Source organism: Arvicola amphibius, chromosome 9, assembly GCF_903992535.2.
Source record: "Arvicola amphibius chromosome 9, mArvAmp1.2, whole genome shotgun sequence".
Taxonomy (NCBI): Eukaryota; Metazoa; Chordata; class Mammalia; order Rodentia; family Cricetidae; genus Arvicola; species Arvicola amphibius.
In genome coordinates this window covers 51,906,831-51,925,587 of record NC_052055.2, presented here as the reverse complement: position 1 = coordinate 51,925,587, position 18,757 = coordinate 51,906,831, and the positions used below count along the sequence as shown (strand labels likewise).

Below are 18,757 nucleotides of genomic sequence, written 5' to 3'. Positions count from 1 at the left end.
CATAAAGTCACCAGCTTGTTCAATATACATATATGTATGTGTTATGTATGTATAGTGCATGTGTACATGTATATAATAAACATATCTGATATGACTTAAATGGACCTGGAAGGAGTATAATATTTGAATGCCTCTAGAGTTGGGAAGATTCATCCAAAAGACAAAATGAAGTATAGCAATTTGTCATAGCAAAACAATCTAACCTAGCTTCAGATGCTTATCTTTCAGGAAAATGTGATTAATAATATACTCACTTGATGAACAATTATATTAAATGTGATCAAAACATGCTCGTTAATAAATACATAAATCCTGCATGTTAAGTATTTTTAATTAATTGAGGAAAGACGTTACACAGAGACCTGTGAATCTATCCATTCCCTGCAATAACTTTGGGCTGCACAGAAGTGGTTTAAATGTACTCTCTAGAAATCGTTTATTGGTGGCCTGAAAATTAATGTCCCAAACTCTAAGTAACCTACATGCAGGTAATAACTTCCTCCCTTCTGGTTCATCATCTCTACTACAGTGTTCACACAAACTCAATAGATTGTGTGGCTATCTTCAGGATTGACCTAATTTAAAGCAGATGTCACATCTCACTAAGGGAAAGAAGGCTCTCTTTGGGGAACTGCTGAGGGATTCAGGCAGCCTTGCTCCTGGCAGCCCTGAGGCAGAACCCACAGGCATGGCCAGGCCAGGCAAGGTTTAAAGCAGTCTTTGACCTGCGGCACACCCAGCCAGCCACCTTCCCTTTGCTCTTTTTTCCTTTTTACCGCCACCACCGTCCCCTCCACATGCTCCTGGTTCTAAGAAAAGAAGCCAATAAACTAATTCACACTAAGGTGTAAAAAGTTGATAAGAAGGCTCAGGGATATTAACAAGGCCATAAGCCAAGAGAAAACATCCCAGCAATGAGATTAGAGGGAAATCTTGAGCCAAGCAGGGAGGAAATGACCTCATCCAGTTCTCTTAAATTGGTTTCTTCCCTGTCCATCACAGAAGACAGCAAGGATGGCCACTGTTTTCCTGTGTGTGTGCTCACCTACACACTCCAGACCTAAGGGAAATTTCAGCCCACAACCTAGGTTTGCTTCCTATGGGCAATTTGAGTGTTCTAAATAATGACAGGCAAATGCTATCCTTTCCCGCTTTCTACTTTTGCTGCCCACGGAAACTTCTCAGTAGTATGCTAGGAGACCCCCTCAGAATCTCCACAACGAAATAATAAGATGTATCAATCTGTTAGAAAAAAAGAGATAGAAAGGAAGTAAGGAAGGAGATAGATAGATAGATAGATAGATAGATAGATAGATAGATAGATAGATAGATAGATGATAGATAGACGACAAAGGGATAGAAAATAAACAGATTATAGAAAAAAATGACAACGAAGAGAAACAAAACTATTCAAATAAGAAAACAAAAGGAAATGAGGCACAACACTGCTCAAAACGTTTCCTTTGCTAACACTAACAAGGCCTTCACATAGAGGTTTATGCTTACTGGCAGCTAAAACCCTGCAAATTCCAGCCTTAGGATTCTCAAAGAAGAATTCTTAATGGTCCAGTTCTAAAGGGCTCCTGCCCTGCCGTCTGTTTTCCTCCTTGTGCCAAGCCACCCCGACCCAGCCTTAGAGCAGCTCAGACACAGCTTAATGCCAAGAGCACTGTATGGGGCCCCAATTTCCGGAGGCCCAGGGTGAAAATAAAACCATGGAATTGTTTGCAAGAGCTTAAGACGATTCCTTTGGCAAAGCTAAGCTACACTTGGAGAAGGAGACAGTAGAACAGCAGGAGTGAGAATTCTATCCTTCCAGCTGCCTAGAAATGACCTCCCCTGCTTTGCCCAGCAGTCCCTTCCCCCGCCATGAGAACATCTCCCCCAGGGCAGGGACAGTCATTCGCCTTTCATCTTTCACCCACGTATCATCTTTTTAAATATCTAGCTGAATCGTCAGAGACCGGTGGCAATGAGAAAACGCTTTTAATGTAATTTAATATGACTTCAGAAACCACAGCCAGGAGACAAATACATCGGGGGATGCATTTTCCTTCTAGAAAGACCAAAATGTGCTCATCATTAAATCCTCCGTTGCAAGCATGTCTGTCCCAAAAGATTGCAAAACAGAAGCTAGATTAGCCAGCTTCTTCCTCGCTAGACAAGACTCACCCTGTCCCTTGGAGCAGACAGCAACCCAAGTGTTTGCACCCTGACTCACAGGGCAAGCAATGAAGAGCAAAAAGGGAGTTCACATCAAGGAAGCGGGGAAGAGGAGGGCCTGGACCCTCCTCTACCAGTCAGGGCACTGAATCAAGCCTCTTGGAAGAGGAGCCAGCACCCAGCTTGGTGTTTCCCTGAAGCAGGCACAGGAAAAGCAGGGAGCAGCAACACGAACAGACACTGGCCTTTTTGCCAAACCCTTGGGCAAGCTGGATCCAGTTTCCATTATTTAATTTGATTTGGGGCAGCTGGCTACAACGATGGATAAGGCCCAAGCTCCAATGGATCTCCATGCCCTGCGTGGTTCCCAGGAACTTAAGTTGGTTCTAGTACCCTCACAGCATGGATGCTCAGACTCCGTGCCCTCCCAGCTTCTCCACCAGCATTCAGTAAGCTTCCATACAGGGCGCTGGAGACTTTCCAGCTACAGAACGCCAGGAATTAAATATGAATCGCTTATTCTTACTCAGACCTGAGCAGAAACTGGCACGGCAGCGTGGTGCCAGTCCCACAGCGGTATGAGGAGCGTCAGAGGTGTAGAGTCTCCAGAGCCTCAAGGTCTCATACAATCTCTCTCAAAGGATCCTTTTAAAGAGTAAAATTGGTCCTTAAAAAAATAATAAAAATCTATTTACCTAATCACCATCCATCTTAAGACTCCCTCTATCTTAGCTCTAGCTATTAGAAACATATCAATTTCCAGTTCTGTGTGATGTCTGCACGGTGGAAGATGAGCAACAGAACTTTGCTCTTGGCTGGTAATAAAGTGCATCACAGATCCAATGCTCCCAGGTAGAAATTCCATGTGTGATACATTGAATCTACTGACACTCAATGGTAAGCTTATAGAAGATTAAAAACATCATGAATGACCAAATAAATACATATTTGTTGAAGAAACAAAGTCAGAACGTTCAAGAAATTCTCAGAACTGGAAGTTTTTGGAAAGTAAATTTATGCTATTTCAAAATATCTACCAGCAAAGTTTTTTTTAGCGACATCATTAAGAAGTTACAGAATAAAATATATTGACTTGAACTGTCTCTTCTAATGAAACTTAATAAACAAAAAGATGACCACTTTCCCAAAGTTCAAGTTTTCATGACAGGGCTGAAGAAAATTTCCCAGCTCATGGTTTTCTGGCAGGAGTTCTTGGTAAGCTTGCTATAATGGCAAAGCTCCTGGTGCTGGTAGCATCTGTCTGTCACCATCTGGTCTTGGTGCCCAGCAGTGGAGACACAGACACATCTGGGATGAGGTACATCTCAGAGCAATTGCCTGTCTGAAACACACTAGCATTTTGTTGGTTCAGCCAAATGGTTCCCATGGAAACGTCTCCTATTAAGAATAAATAGTATGAATTCTACTAGCATGGAACCAGTGCGTGCCCACTGTCAACAAATGCAAATTGGTGGATATTGCTCGAAAACAGAAGTGTCTGGGTAAAGGTGAGAACCAGATGCAAATCAGCGTCCTATGAAAAGCAGACTCTGATGAAATTCCTTAGGCAAACAGTGTTCCTCAGTGACTACAGAAAAGTAGAACAAGGGTCGCTTTTTAAATTTACAGCATTCTAATTTTACCCAAGCTAAATAATTGTATGCTATTATAATAATACACACGATTACTAGGTAATAATAGGGTTGCATTCATATACTAAGCACTTTACAAACTACAAGTGCAATGGCATTTGTAGGAATGATTATCTACCATGTTTGCAAAGAAAAAAAAAGGGCAACTGCCTCTGCTTTTGCATGCCCGTGTGTCTTTCACAACTCAATTTTCCAACATCCTTTGGGAGCAAAAATGGCAAAGAGGTGACTTAACCGAACAGAAGCAAACATGAGGAAAGCATCTGCTATTTGTAAAGGGATCTTGGTTTATGAAAAGAACATGAGTATAGGGGTCAGACTACTTTGGGTTGGAATCCTGGCTCTTAGTCACAAGCCGTGTGACCCTGGGCAAATGACCCAGCCACTCTTTTCCTCATCTGTGGAACCAGAGATAATAACACCCCTCCAGAAAGATGACGTAAATATTAAGTCAGGGAACGCATGCTGAGAACGCATCATGTGGGGGAACGTTCGTAAATGCTCATAGACATCTGGTTTTCTTCTTTCCATAGAGTCGGCTCTTAAGATCCACAGCTGACGCCGGGAAGCACAAGAGTCTAATGTTCTCTGCACCCCACCCCACCCCAATCCAACTTCCCCACGTTTTCCAGGTATTCGGGATAATCCGCAAAGTTTTGTACAACAGCCCCCTCTTTTACTCTTGACGTGAAGGGGAAATTGCAACCTCTAATAGCTAAGATTTCGATAAGTTAAAGGACACCCTGCTGCCAAAAAGGACAACTGTTTTTTAGGAGGGTCATTGGGATTTTGTTTTTGGTTTTTGGTTTTTGGTTTTGTTTTGTTTTTTTTCCAACTTCATATTTATTGCAAAACAGCATCAAGATGAAGTGATATGTAAAATTAGATAAAATAAAATAAAAGCCAGCTGAACTATTTGATTTCCCCTGTTCTGGAAACAAGCATAGTAATTGGTGCAGTAGAGACTACACGGAAATGTTTGCAGATTGTCCTAACGGGACAATGGTCCCAGGTGCCTTCCTCCCAGGGAGCTCTGGGCTTAAATGTCGAAAGCACACCACTAGTGCTGAGAATGTATTTGCCCCACTTTAGAAGCACTGGAACTCTCTCAGGCCACTAAGGGGGAGGGGCAAAAGCTCTCCTCTGAAAGCTCTCTCAGGGCTTCCCCCTTAGGACGTGGTTTAGTTCAATAAGGGAAATGCAATCCACCTGGAAGATTTATTACACATTTCCAAAAGATAGACATTTACTCTCTCCTCATCACCAGGATTAGGCACAATTATGTCATTAACCTTCCAAACATTCCTTTCAGAGGGTGCTGAATTTCCTAATAACCATTATGGTCAAGCCGAGGTCAGAGGTAAACAAAAGGTTAAGTATCAGAGAGTCTGGGGTCATATAACTTCACAGGCTGAAGCTGTGATAGCAATCTCAGTCCTCTGGCTAATTCCACCTCATTGGATGCCTACAGACTTTTGGTTCCTGATGTTCTTGGGTCATGGAGAAAGTAAAAATGAGACAAACAAAATTGTCAAAAAAAAAAAAAAACAAAAACAGAAGAAACAAGCTTTTAAACCTGCTCCATCATGACTGTGGCATGCCTACAAGAGACTGAGACATGACAGAGACAGCCAGAACCTTATGGAAAAAAATCTAGACCAAACTCAGAAGTCCATTCAACAAGGGCCAGCATTCTAGAAAAGAGTAGCATCTGCTGGTACCCATGAAAATCCATGTCTATTTTCTCTCAGGCTCCATGTGTTCTCATCTCCTAACTAGGGCATTGGCATAAAAAGCCTCTCCCTTTACTAAGTAAATAATCCAATTTGCAACTCAGATTCTAAGTTTAGGAAGGCAAAATATACTTAGGTTCTACTGAACTGTGTGTACTGTGTCTTATTTAATCTTTATAACAACCTGCTAGCTATATGCTATGCTTCTGTTTTAGCAATGATTACTCGCAGACCCTAAAAGATTAAATATGGTGAATTCAAATTATTTACAAAGCAACAGAAGCAAAACCGGTATGGCACTGATGAAAAATGGGTATGTAGACCAATGGAACAGAACAGAGGGTCTTGAAATAAATTCCCATAGCTACTGCCACCTAATCTTTGATGGGGGTATCAAAAATACATATATATTGGAGGTGGAGAGTAACAGCCTCTTCAATAAATGGTGCCAAGATAATTGGATTTCCACATGTAGACAAATGGAAGTAGATGTTTATCTCTCGCCTCGCCCAAAATTCAATTCAAAATAGGTAAAAAGCCTTAATGCTAAACTTGAAAGTCTACACTCTGCTTGAGGAAAGCATAAATGAAACACTTCAAGATATAAGAAAGACTATCTAAAAAGGGATCCAGTGGTTCACTCAAGAATTGACAAGTGGGATTTCATGTCCTTAAAAAGCATGTAATTAAAAGCATGCAAAGCAATCAGTATAGCGAGAAGACAGCCTTCAGAGTAGGGGAAAAATCTAGGCCAACTACATATCAGACAGGGGATTAACATCTAGACTATATTAAAAATTCAAAGCTTAAACAACCAACAGGGTCTAATCAATAAATTAATTGAATGAATCGCTCTAAAAAGAAAACATTAAATAGCCAACAAATGCTTGAAAAATTTTTAGCATCCTTAGCTATTGGAAAAATAGAAATCAAAACCATTTTGAGATTCCATCTCAATCTGATCAGAAAAACAAACAACAGCTCATGCAGAAGACACTGTAGGAAGAGAGTGAATCTTATTCTTCCTGGTAGGAATGTCAACTTGGGCTGCCAACGTGGAAATCATCTCAGAGGTTCTTAAGAAAACTAAGGCTTGAGCTTGGACCAAATGATGCAACTATCGTCCTGTGTAGAGACACCAAGCATGCTAACTCAGCACAGCCATGTTTGTTCCTTGGTTCACCATCCACAAAACCAGGAACTAGAATCGGCCTAGGGCCCACAGACAAAGGAAGGGATCAAGAAAATATCATTTGGCCATGGGGAAGAATAAAATCATGACATCTGCAGCAAAATGGATGGATCTGGGAATCATATGAAGCAAAAGAAGCCAGACTCGGGAAGATAAGACTGTAGCTTCTTTTCTCTCAAATGTGAAATCCAGAATGACGTCTATGGATGGAGGACCATATACAAATAGGGCACAAAAGCAGGAAGGGGATTATAAGATGTGGGGAAATGACCAAGAGGGAAGGGGAGGAGAGTAAGAGAGGGTAATGAAATACACGTGACATGACAGCAGAAGGGGGTGCCCTGGGGGAGGGAAAGAGCACCAGGAAGAAGGGGAAAAGGATGAGCAAAGTCAGTGAGGGGATGAATGAGAAAGAGGTATAAGGACATCTGCAATATGAAAATTCATAAAAAAATCTATTACTCTGTGTACTAATTTTAAAAATAATTTAAAAATAACATTTAAAGGAAAGAAAAAGAATGAGCAATGAACCCATGAAATTAACTCATCATGGCTTATTATTCCAAGGTTGATGACCTTTGTGCTGTGTTTTAATTTTCTTACACAGAGACCTTAAGTTAATGGCTTAGTTTCAACATTCAGCTTCGTCTCGAGACCAAGACCAGCATTTCTCAACCTGTGGGTTGCAACCCCTGTGTGGTCAACCAACGCTTTCACAGGGGTCACCTAAGACCATTAGAAAACAGATATTTATTCCCACCAGCAATGTATGAAGTGTTCCCCTTACTCCACATTCTCTCCAGCAAAAACTATCATTGGTGTTTTTGATCTTAGCAATTCTGAAAGGTGTAAGATGGTATCTCAGAGCTGTTTTGATTTGCATTTCCCTGATAGCTAAGAAAGTTGAACATGTCCTTAAATATCGTTTGGACATTTGAAATTCTTCCGTTGAGAATTCTCTGTTTAGTTCAGTATACCATTATTTAATTGGGTTATTTAGAATTTTAATGTCTAATTTCTTGAGTTCTTTATTTTGGAGACCAGTCCTTTGTCTGATGTGGGGTTGGTGAAGATCTTTTCCCATTCAGTAGATTGCCTTTTTGTTTTATTGTCCTTTGCTTAACAGAAGCTTCTCATTTTCAGGAGGTCGCATTTATTCATTGTTGCTCTTATTGTCTGTGCTACTGGGATTATATTTAGGAAGTGGTCTCTCATGCCCATGCATTGAAAGCTACTTCCCACTTTCTCTTCTAAAACTTGTGCAACCACTTTGGAAATCAGTATGGCGGTTTCTCAGAAAATTGGGGATCAACCTACCTCAGGATCCAGCAATAACACTCTTGGGAATATGCCCAAAATATAGTCAATCATACTATAAAAGCATTTGTTCAACTATGTTCATAGCAGCATGATTGTAATATCCAGAACCTGGAAACAACATAGATACCCCTCAACTGAAGAATGGATAAAGAAAGTGTGACGCATTAGGGTACTACTCAGTGGTATAAAACAATGACATCTTGAATTTTGCATGCAAATGGATGGAATTAGAAAACACCATCCTGAGTGAAGTAACCCAGAGCCAAAAAAATCAATATGTTATGTACTCACTCATAAGTGGATACTAGCCATAAACAAAGGACATTGAGCCTATAGTTCATTATCCTAGAGAAGCTAAGTAATAAGGTGAACATAAAGAAAAACATATATAAACCCACCTGGGAATTAGAAACAGACAAAATTGCCTGACAAAATTGGGAGCATGGGGGTGGGGGTAGAAGGAAATGGATAAGGGGAGGGTTGAGAAGAACTTGAGGGGATGGGAAAGTCGAGATGGAGGAAGGACAGAGATGAGAGCAAGGAAAGAGATATCTGGATTGAGGGAGCCATTATGGGGTTAGCAAGAAACCTGGCCCTAGAAAAATTCCCAGGAATCCACAAGGATGACCCCAGCTAGGACCCTAAGCAATAGAGGAGAGGGTGCCCGAACTGGCCTTCCCCTGTAGTCAGACTGATGATTATCTTAAATATCACCATAGAACCTTCGTCCAACAACAGATGGAAACAGAGGCAGAGAACCACATCAGAGCACTGGACTGAGCTCCCAAGATCCAGTTAAAGACTGGAAGGGGTGAGAATATGATCAAGGAGGTCAAGACCATGAGGGTTTCAGCCACTGAAACAGTTTGTCTGAGCTAATGGGAGCTCACCAATTCCAACTGGACTGGGAGTGAACAAGCATGGGACCAAACTAGTCCCTCTGAATGTGGCTGACAGTTGGGGCACACTGAGGGGCCACTGACAGTGGCACTGGGATTTGTCTCTACTGCATGTACTGACTTTTGGGGATTCTATTCTCTTTGGATGTATACCTTGCTCAACCTAGATGTAGTCCGGAGGGCCTTGGACTTGCCACAGGGCAGGGCATCTTGCCCTCTCTTTGGAATGGAGGGGGAGGGGTGGGAGAGTGTGTGAAGGGAGTGGGAGAAGAGGAAGGAGTGGGAATTTGGATTGATAACTTTTAAGTAATAAAATAATGACAAAAAGAAAAAGGAAAATTACATTGAGATTTTTAACAGCAGCAAAATTACTGTTATGACATAACAACAAAAATAATTTTATGGTTGGGGGTCACCACAACATGAGGACCTGTATTGAAGGGTCACATTAGGAAGGTTGAGAACCACTGCTCTAGACCATGGCTCAAGTGATACACTTGAAGCAGATTCAATTTACCCTTGGGGATTTATTTGCCTCTTCCCAAACATACCAGGAAAAGACTACACAGAGCAGATGTGTGCCCAGCTGACCACAAGACCCATGGAAGGCCTTCCATGCAGAGATGATGGCATTACAGGGCTGTGCAGATGCTCCCAGACTCCAGGGTTCTCTGCAGTAATAGCATCTACTGCTACTCTTCCTAGAAACGACAAACTCACACAAGCTCATCTTGAAGCAAGAAGGCCCTCTGCATCTTCTGACCCTGGCTTAGGTACCCATCTCTGCCTCTAGACTGTGCAGGGTGTAGAGGGATCATCCATGTCCATCACCGTTAACATGTGGAGCAAAAGAAAATGCTTAGTTAGGAGTCAGGGTTGGGCCATCTGTCCCGTGCACCGCAAATGTTTAGCTGCAACCTGGATTTCTCCACCCTCACCTGGTAGGAATGTCTCTCCCCAAGATGGAACTCAAAAGTCCATATGCTGCTGGAGTCCCCAGGAAGATAAGACCACCTAACCAAGAGTCAGCCATCTCAGCAGCCAGCAGGAGCCCATCCTCATGACAGCACCACCCTCCATCACCTCAGAGAAAGAAAGCAGATAGCACCCTGCAGGCGTCCTCAGTGTAGGAGGGGAGGGACAGTAACTGAGAGGGCAGCTTTGGAAAATTCTGCAGATAAAAAATTCAAAAGCATATTCTCCAGTGATTGAGTTGGGCATCTTTAAAATGTGTGTGTTATGTGCCTCTATTTCTTCCATTTAATCTTCTTAACAGATAAGTTACAGAACCGGGAAAATGCAATTTTCCATTTCTGCGCATAAACCTGGTTTGGTGCAAAGAGTCAGAGAAGAAAAGGAGAGGGGTGCATATGGCTTCCTTTCGCACTGTGCTGAGCACCAACAGATAGCATGGGTTTCTGAAATGGTACAGGAAAATGTTCCTTGGTGAAGCGCTTATCGGATCTTATGAAACTTTTAATTTTTTGAAGTTTCAGTCTTTATTCCTTGAAGAAAATCATGAGATAATATTATAAAATAAAATGGAATACAGTGTGACAATATAAAAATTGCTTTAGGTATATGCAATATGTTTCCACTTTTTTCTAATTTTAATTTTTAAAGCCTGGATAGATCAATTCTACGCTGACAGGATCAAGCTCCTCAATTTGTCTGCGACTCAACACTGCATTACAGGACACATTATCTTAGTGCAGGACCCACATCTTCCTAGCATTTCCTGCTATAGCCTATGACTTTCTTTTTTATTATTATTTAAAAATTTTAATACAATCTTTTTTATTTTGCATAGCTATCCCCATTCCCACTCCTTCCCCTCCTCCTGGTCTGCCCTTCCCCCACCCTACACCCCACATCCACTCCTCAGAAAGGGTAAATCAACAAAGTCTGACACTTCACTTGAAGGCAAGACCAAGACCCGCCCCCCTATATCTAGGCTGAGCAAGGTATCCCTCCAAAGAGAATGTGCTCCTAGATGCCAGTTAAAGCACTAGGGATAAATACTGGCCCGACTTCCACTGATCCCACAAACTACCCAAGCCTCACAACTGTCCCCCACATTCAGTGGGCCTAGTTTGATCCTATGCAAGTTCCCCCGCTATCAGTCCAGAGTCAGTGAGCTCTCACTAGCTCAGGTCAGCTGTTTCTGAAGGTATCACCATCGTGGCCTTGACCCCTTTGCTCATATTATCGCTCCTCCCTTTCTTAAACTGCTCTCTGGTAGCTTGGCCCAGTGCTTCGCTGTAGATTTCTGTATCTGCTTCCATCAGTTGCTGGTTGAAGGTTCTATGACAATTAAGGTAGTTACCAATCTGATTACAGGTGAAGGCCAGTTTAGGTGTCCTCTCCACAGATGCTTAAGAGTCTTCCCTGGGGTCATCCTTGGGGATTCCTGGGAATTTCCCTACTGCCCTGTTTCTCACTAGCCCTTTTATGGCTCCCTCAATCAAGATATCTCTTTCCTTTCTATCCCTCACTGTCCTTCCCCCTTCTGAGCATCCTGTTCCCTCCTGTTCTCCTCCTTCCTCCCCTTCTCCCCTCACTTCTCCCACCCTCCTAATTTTCTCAGGAGGTCTTGTCTTTTTCCTCTTCCCAGGGGGATCCATGTTTGTCTCTCTTAGTGTTCTCCTTGTTGCCTAGCTTCTCTGGGATCATAGACTATAGGCTGATTATCCTTTGCTTTACGTCTAATCTCCACTTATGAGTGAGTACATGCCATGCTTGTCTACCTGGGTTTGGGCTACCTCACTCAGGATGGGTTTTTTTTTTCTAGTTCCATCCATTTGCATGTAAATTTCAAGATGTCATTTATTTTTACTGCTGAGTAGTACTCCATTGTGTAAGTGTACCACATTTTCTTTATCCATTCTTCAGTTGAGGGGTATTTAGGTTGTATTTAGCCAGGTTCTGGCTATTATGAATAATGCTGCTATGAACACAGCTGAGCAAATGTTCTTGTGGTATGAGCATGCATCCTTTGGGTATATGCCCAAGAGTGTTATTGCTGGGTCCTGAGGTAGATTGATTCCCAATTTTCTGAGAAATCACCACACTGATTTCCAAAGTGACTGTAAAAGTTTGCACTCTCACCAGTAATGGATGAGTGTTCTCCATACTCTACATCCTCTTCAGCATAAGCTATCATTGGTGTTTGGGGCCTTAATCATTCTGACAGGTACAAGAGGTTTTTTTCAGAATTGTTTTGATTTGTATTTCCCTGATGGCTAAGGATGTTGAGCAATTCCTTAAGTGTCTTTTGGCCATTTGAGTCATGACATCTACTAGTTCTCTTATTTCTCGGCTAAGTTTCTGTCTCGCAGATCTGTCCATTGGCATGAGTGTTGGGTATTGAAGTCTCCTACTATTAGTGTGTGGAATTTAATGTGCAATTTAAGTTTTAGTAATGTTTCTTTTACATATGTGAGTGCTCTTGTATTTGAGGCATTATATGTTCAAAATTGAGACTTCATATTGATGAATTTTTTTCTGTGGTGAGTATGAAGTGTCCTCTATTTCTTTTGATTGACTTTAGTTTGAAGACTATTTTGTTAGATATTAAGATAATTACCCCTGCTTGTTTCTTAGGTCCATTTGATTGGAATATTTTTTTCAAACCCTTTACTCTGAGGCCATGTTTGTCCTTGAGGTTGAAGTACATTTCTTGTATGCAGCAGAAGGATGAATCTTGTTTTCATATCCATTCTGTTAATCTGTGTCTTTTTATAGGCAAATTGAGTCTATTGATATTAGGAGATATTAGTGGCCAGTGATTGCTTATTGCTGTTATTTTTTGGTGGTAGTGTTTGTGTGCTTCCCTTCTTTGGTGTTTGCTAGTGTGAGGTGTGAGGTTACTTGTTACCTGTGTTTTCATGGATGGAGCTAACTTCCTTGGATTGGAGTTTTCCTTCTAGTACTTTTTGTAACCTTGGGAGTGTGCATAGATATGAGGTTACTTGTTACTTGTGTTTTCATGGATGCAGCTAACTTCCTTGGGTTGGAGTTTTCCTTCTAGTACTTTTTGTAACCTTGGATTTGTGCATAGATAATGTTTAAATTTGGTTTTGACATGAAATATTTTATTTTCTCTATGGTGATTGAAAGTTTTGCTGGGTATAGTAGTCTGGGATTGCAACCATGAACTCTAAGTTTCTGGACTCTTAAGTGTCTGGAGCATATCTGACCAGGATCTTCTAGCTTTCAGAGTTTTCATTGAGAAGTTGGGTATACAAGGAACTTCTGCAACTCATAAACACTTTCAGTAATGTAGTAAGACACAAGATTAACTAAAAAAAAAATCAGTACCCCTCCTTTACATAGATGATAAATGGGCTAAGAAAAAAATCATAGAAACATCACCCTTCACAATAGCCACAAATAGCATAAAATATCTTGGAGTAACTCTAACCAAACAAGTGGAAGATCTGTATGATAAGAACTTTAAATCTTTGAGTATTACACAGCTGAAAAAAATAATAACATCTTGAAATTTGTAGACAAATGGATAGATCTAGAAAACATCATATTGAGTGAGGTAACCCAGACCCAGAAAGACAAATATCATATGTACTCACTCTTAAGTGGCTTTTAAAAATAAAGCAAAGAAAAACCAGGCTACAATTCACAATCCCAGAGAAACTATACAACAAAGTAGACCCTAAGAGAGACATACACGCATCTAATATACATGAGAAGTAGAAAAAAAAACAAGATCTCCTGAGTAAATTTGGAGCATGGGGACCATGGGAGAGGGTTGAAGGGGAAGGGAAAGGAAGGAAGAGGAGCAGAGAAAAACATATAGCTCAATAAAATCAATTAAACAAAAAGAGAAGTCAGGAATAATTCTGATGAGTCTGCCTTCATATGTTATTTGGCCTTTTTCCTTTGCCTTTCCTTATTCTGTATGTTTGGTGTCTTCATTATTATATGGTTAGGGGACTTTCTTTTCTGGTCTAGTCTATTTGGTGGTCTGTGAACTTCTTTAGGTTGGAAAAGTTTACTTCTATTAGTGTGTTGAATATATATTCTGTGCCTTTAAGCTGTACTTCTTCTACCCCTATTACTCTTAGGCTTGGTCTTTTCATGGTGTCCCAGATTTCCTGAATGTTTTGTGTTAAGGATTTGTTGGTTTTAACATTTTCTTTTTTATTTTTTTTTTCTCATGGTTTATTTTTTTTTATATTTAAAAATTTCCATCTCCTTCCCTCCTCCTCTCCCCTCCCTCCCCTCCTCCTCCCCCTTCCCTCCCCTCCTTCTCCCCCTTCCCTCCCCTTCCCTCCACCCATACCTCCCCTCCCTCCCTCTCAAGGCCAAGGAGTCATCAGGGTTCCCCACTCTATGCTAAGTCCAAGGTCCTCCCAACTCCCCCCAGGTCCAGGAAGGTGATCGACCAAGCTGAGAAGGCTCCCACAGAGCCCGTCCATGCAGAAGAATCAGCCCAGCGCCATTGTCCTTTGCTTCTCAGTCAGCCCCCGCTGTTGGCCACATTCAGAGAGACGGGTTTGCTCGCATGATCCATCAGTCCCATTCCAACTGGAGTTGGTGATCTCCCTTTAGTTCTGTCCCATCGTCTCCATGAGTGAACGCACCCCTCACGTTCCTGACTTTCTCCCTCATGTTCTCGCTCCTTCTGCTCCTCATCAGGACCTTGGGAGCTCAGTCCAGTGCTCCAATGTGGGGCTCAGTCACCTTCCCCATCTGTAGCCAGCTGGAGGTTCCCTCACGGTCCTGACTTTCTTTCTCATGTTCTCTCTCCTTCTGCTCCTCATCAGGACCTTGGGAGCTCAGTCCGGTGCTCCTATGTGGGGCTCTGTCATTTTCTTCATCTATCGTCAGGTGGAGGTTCTATGGTGATATGCAAGAAATTCATCAGTATGGCTATAGGAACTGGCCTTTTCAGGCTCCCTCTCCTCAGCTGCCCAAGGAACTAACTGGGGGCGTCTCCCTGGAAACCTGGGAACCCCTCTAGGGTCAAGTCTCTTGACAACCCTCAGGTAGCTCCTTAAATTAAGATATATGCTTCCCTGCTCCCATATCCACCCTTCCTATCCCAAGCACCCCATTCCTCCGAGCTCCCCCCAATCTCCCCTTCACACTTTTCTCTCCCCATCTTCCCTTGGCCCAGTCTCGCCCAACCCTCAAGTTCCCAATTTTGCCTGGCGATCGTGTCTACTTCCAATATCCAGGAGGATTACTATATCTTTTTTTGGGAGTTCACCTTCTTATTATCTTCTCAAGGATCCCAAATTTATAGGCTCGATGTCCTTTAATTATGGCTAGAAACCGATTATGAGTGAGTACATCCCATGTTCATCTTTTTGGGTCTGGGTTACCTCACTCAGAATAGTGTTTTCTATTTCCATCCATTTGCCTGCAAAATTCAAGATGTCATTGTTTTTTACCGCTGAGTAGTATTCTAGCATGTATATATTCCACAGTTTCTTCATCCATTCTTCCACTGAAGGGCATCTAGGTTGTTTCCAGGATCTGGCTATTACAAATAATGCTGCTATGAACATAGATGAGCATATGCTTTTGTTGTATGATTGGGCATCTCTTGGGTAGATTCCCAATAGTGGAATTGCTGGGTTCCTGGGGTAGGTTGATCCCGAATTTCCTGAGAAACCGCCACACTGCTTTCCAAAGTGGTTGCACAAGTGTGCATTCCCACCAGCAATGGATGAGTGTACCCCTTACCCCACAAACTCTCTAGCAAAGGTTATTATTGGTGTTTTGGATTTTAGCCAATCTGACAGGTGTAAGATGATATCTCAAAGTTGTTTTGATTTGCATTTCCCTGATAGCTAGGGAGGTTGAACATGACCTTAAGTGTCTTTTGGCCATTCGAACTTCTTCTGTTAAGAATTCTCTGTTCAGTTCAGCGCCCCATTTTTTAATTGGGTTAATTGGCATTTTACCGTCTAGTCTCTTGAGTTCCTTATATATTTTAGAGATCAGACCTTTGTCAGTTGCAGGGTTGGTGAAGATCTTTTCCCAGTCAGTAGGCTGCCTTTGTGTCTTAGTGACAATGTCCTTTGCTTTACAGAAGCTGCTCAGCTTCAGGAGGTCCCATTTATTCAATGTTGCCCTTAATGTCTGTGCAGCTGGGGTTATGCGCAGGAAACGGTTCCCTGTGCCCATTTGTTGTAGAGTACTTCCCACTTTCTCCTCTATCAAGCTCAATGTGTTCAGATTAATATTGAGGTCTTTAATCCATTTGGACTTGAGTTTTGTGCATGGTGATAGATATGGATCTACTTTCATTCTTCTACAGGTTGACATCCAGTTATGCCAGCACCATTTGTTGAAGATGCCCTCTTTCTTCCATTGTGTACTTTTGGCTCCTTTATCAAAAATCAGGTGTTCGTAGGTTTGTGGTTTAAGATCCGGGTCTTCTATACGATTCCATTGGTCAACTTCTCTGTTTTTATGCCAATACCAAGCTGTTTTCAATACTGTAGCTTTGTAATAGAGTTTGAAGTCAGGGATGGTAATGCCTCCAGAAGTACCTTTATTGTATAAGATTTTTTTGGCTATCCTGGGTTTCTTGTTTTTCCATATAAAGTTGATTATTGTCCTCTCAATCTCTGTGAAGAATTTTAATGGGACCTTGATTGGGATTGCATTGAATCTATAGATTGCTATTGGTAGAATTGCCATTTTTACTATGTTGATCCTCCCAATCCACGAGCAGGGGAGATCCTTCCATTTTCTGGTATCCTCTTCAATTTCTTTCTTCAAAGACTTAAAGTTCTTGTCAAATAAATCCTTCATTTCCTTGGTTAGAGATACTCCCAGATATCTTATGCTATTTGTGGCTATTGTGAAAGGTGATACTCCTCTGATTTCCCTCTCTGCTTCCTTATCCTTTGTGTATAGGAGGGTGACTGATTTTTTGGAGTTGATCTTGTAACCTGCCATGTTACTGAAGGAGTTTATCAGCTGTAGGAGTTCTTTGGTGGAGTTTTTGGGGTCGCTTATTAACATTTTCTTTGACCCATGAATCTAATTCCTCTATCGTATCTTCAACTCCTGAAATTCTGTTTTCCATCTCTTGTAATCTGTTGGTTGCATCTGTAGTTCCTGTTTGTTTACCCAGATTTTCCAGGTGCAGAATTCCATCTGTTTGTGTTTTCTTTATTGCCTCTATTTCAGTTTTCAAGTCTTGAACTGTTTGAGCTAATTGCCTCACCTGTTTGGTTTTTTCTTGGGTTTCTTTAAGAGATTTATTAATTTCTCCCAATTTTTTGTTTGTCTTTTCCTGCATTACTTTAAGGGAATTTTTCATTTCCTCTTTAAGGATCCCTATCATCTTCATAAAATTATATTGAAGGTTGTTTTCTTGTGCTTCTTCTGAGTTAGGATGTTCAGGTTTTCTTGTTGTAGGACCACTAGGTTCTGGTGGTGCCATATTGGTCTTTTTGTTGTTGAACGTGTTCTTACACTGCTGTCTGCCCATCTCTTCCTCCAGTGGGTGCAGGTGATGCCTATGCTTCAGAGGATCCCTCTTCCTCCAATTGGTGAAGGCAGGGCCTGCAGCTTATGTGGTTACTCTTCCTCCCTGTTGCAGGAGGGTCCATACCTCTATTGGATGCTGATATGGCTCTGGGGCTCCTCTCCAGGGACAGTCTCTCCAGGGGCAGTCTGGGCCAAGACTCCCGTGGTCACAGATGTGGTGGAGGATGATAGCAGGTATGTGGAGGCTGCTCGGGGTCTGGGGGGCAGGTTGGTGGGTGAGTAGGGGAAAATGCTATGTTTCTCCCAGAGGCAAGGGCCTGGAGAGTTTAGGCCTCCAAGTAGGAACCCAGACACTTATCTCACCAGGGGCAGTCTCACCAATGACTTTCTTTTTTAAAAAAAAATATGGAACGCTTCACAAATTTGCGTGTCATCCTTGCGCAAGGGCCATGCTAATCTTCTCTGTATTGTTCCAATTTTAGTATATGTGCTGCCAACGTGAGCACACCTATGACTTTCTTAATGCCAATTCCAAATCAGCACTGAGCCAGTAAAAAGGCCCAATTCAAAATGAGATGTGCTTTAAAGCACTTTCTAATAAAAAATAAAAATAAAAACTTTTTGGTTTTTTTTTTTTTTTTTGAGAAAGGTTTCTCTGTGTAACAGTCCTGGCTGTCCTAGAACTCACTTTGTAGACCAGACTAGCCTCAAACTCACTGAGATTCTCCTGTCTCTCCTCCCAAGTTCTGGGATTAAAGTTGTGCACCACCACCGCCCAGCTCTAATCAAAATTTAGTAGGTAAATGCACATATACACACTTACATGCAGCTTTATGTGTATTTTATATGTGTGTGCAGAATACGTTTGTATGTTTACAGTGTATGTGGGGATACATGTGGGGATACACGTATGTGCATCTGCTTAAGAAAGTGGAAGGCTGGGGACCAATGTCTTCTACTTGGCTATCCCCAGTATCTGTCAAGACTGGGTCTTTCATGGGACCCAAAGTTTACCAGTTGTCTAGACTGTTTGGTCACTGAACTTTGGGGATCCACCTGTTTCCAACCCCACCGCACCCTAACAGTAGAGTTATAGGTGTGCGTTAACACACCCAGAATTTACATGAGTGTGGAGTGACAGGGACTGGAACCCAGGTCCTCATCCTTACATAGTAGGTGCCTTACCAACAGAGCCACCTCTCCAGCCCGACTTTTTAATTTGTACATCGATTTCATGCTGAAATTGCAATATTTTTACATATTCTATTGAAATACTAAATAACTTCAAAAGTTTAATTTTAGATTTTTTTCTCTAGTGCTAAAGAT

General features: G+C 41.8%; 1 non-coding gene across 1 annotated transcript; it reads right to left on the bottom strand.

The window, feature by feature from the left end:
- Positions 1–17,830: 17,830 nt before the first annotated feature.
- On the bottom strand, positions 17,831–17,937 carry LOC119824151. The gene has a single exon (XR_005287071.1). It is a non-coding gene; the product is annotated as a U6 spliceosomal RNA (small nuclear RNA).
- Positions 17,938–18,757: the final 820 nt, after the last annotated feature.